This window comes from Acanthisitta chloris, unplaced genomic scaffold (genome assembly GCF_000695815.1).
Source record: "Acanthisitta chloris isolate BGI_N310 unplaced genomic scaffold, ASM69581v1 scaffold19250, whole genome shotgun sequence".
In the NCBI taxonomy this organism is placed as follows: domain Eukaryota; kingdom Metazoa; phylum Chordata; class Aves; order Passeriformes; family Acanthisittidae; genus Acanthisitta; species Acanthisitta chloris.
The window spans coordinates 18,985-19,239 of NW_008650157.1; the positions used below are offsets into that span (position 1 = coordinate 18,985).

A 255-nucleotide genomic window follows, 5' to 3' on the forward strand; every position below is an offset into this window, starting at 1 on the left:
TGGGGGTGGCTTGGACAGCCTGGTATGTGCCACCCCTGCGTCCTCCTCCCCCGAGTCCCAGATAGCCCAGCAGCATCATGCTGGGTTTGATGTTGACTTTGGTGTGCAGTGTCTTGGGATAGAAGACAGACCTGTCAGCCTGGAGACATCCAGGCTAGTCCTTTCCTGCTGCAATGGGAGAAGACAGAGGGGCACTGCACCCTGATTTGTCTTGTCCTCATACAATGGCTGGAGGGGTCGCAGCCACTGCTCCCC

General features: G+C 58.0%; 1 protein-coding gene across 1 annotated transcript in view; it reads left to right on the forward strand.

Moving 5' to 3' along the window:
• The window catches only part of AP1B1 (adaptor-related protein complex 1, beta 1 subunit), an 18,623-nt gene that overhangs the window by 13,256 nt on the left and 5,112 nt on the right, over positions 1-255 (forward strand).